Source organism: Physeter macrocephalus, chromosome 2 (genome assembly GCF_002837175.3).
Source record: "Physeter macrocephalus isolate SW-GA chromosome 2, ASM283717v5, whole genome shotgun sequence".
In the NCBI taxonomy this organism is placed as follows: Eukaryota; Metazoa; Chordata; class Mammalia; order Artiodactyla; family Physeteridae; genus Physeter; species Physeter macrocephalus.
In genome coordinates, this window is record NC_041215.1 from 2,909,273 (window position 1) to 2,910,678 (window position 1,406).

A 1,406-nucleotide genomic window follows, 5' to 3' on the forward strand; every position below is an offset into this window, starting at 1 on the left:
ACCTAGAAAACAGAGTATTCAAATAGCATGAGCTGCTCTAATGAAATCCTAATGTAGAGGCATTAATATTTCCTAGCCCTTCTTCCCTTCCTTCCTTCTTTCATTGCAGTCATTAGATTTGGGGAGCACACAAAATTAGAATTAGTTCCTTACCCACAAGGAACTCACAGTGAGAAATTATGTCAACCCAATGAAACATGCCAGAGTTTAATAGTGGAGGTCAATGAAAGAAAATTCCCTTCTTCTATCTAGTGTAAGCCTCAGCTGCAGCAAAGTTTCTCCATCCAGAAGGACTGTTTGAGCACATCTTGAAACCCATAGCACATCTTAGTCACTTAGTCATCACCCCTACCTGTGGTGGTCCTTACATTGTCTTTCATCGAACTCTGCCCTCTCTTCTCTAAAGGTGGAAGTTTCTTGGGGCTTCCCTGGTAGCACAGTGGTTGAGAATCTGCCTGCCAATGCAGGGGACATGGGTTCGAGCCCTGGTCTGGGAAGATCCCACATGCCACGGAGCAACTGGGCCCGTGAGCCACAATTACCGAGCCTGCGTGTCTGGAGCCTGTGCTCCGCAACAAGAGAGGCCACGACAGTGAGAGGCCCGCGCACCGTGATGAAGAGTGGTCCCCGCTTGCCACAACTAGAGAAAGCCCTCACACAGAAACGAAGACCCAACACAGCCATAAATTAATTAATTAATTAATTAATTAATTTTTTAAAAAAAAGCAAATCTCAAAAGGATCAACCTATAAAGGTGGAAGTTTCTTATTTGCAAATGAAGTGACCAACAAGGGATTAATCTCCAAAACATACAAACAGCTCATGCAGCTCAATATTAAAAAAACAAACAATCCAATCAAAAATCGGGCAGAAGATCTAAATAGATGTTTCTCCAAGGAAGACATACAGATGGGCAAGAGGCACATGAAAAGATGCTCAACATCACTAATTATCAGTCAATAAATCGGTACAGCCACTATGAAGAACAGTATGGAGTTTCCTTAAAAAACTAAAAATAGAGCTACCATGTGACCCAGCAATCCCACTCCTGGGCATATATTCAGAGAAAACCATAATTCAAAAAGATACATGTACCCCAATGTTCACTGCAGCTCTATTTACAATAGCCAGGACACGGAAGCAAACTAAATGTCCACTGATGGAGGAATGGATAAAGAAGATGTGGTAGGGCTTCCCTGGTGGTACAGTGGTTGAGAGTCCGCCAGCCGATGCAGGGGACAAGGGTTCGTGCCCCGGTCTGGGAAGATCCCACATGCCGCAGAGCAGCTAGGCCCGTGAGCCATGGCCACTGAGCCTGCGTGTCCGGAGCCTGTGCTCCGCAAAGGGAGAGGCCACGACAGTGAGAGGCCCGCGTACCGCAAAAAAAAAAAAAAAAAAAAGAAGAT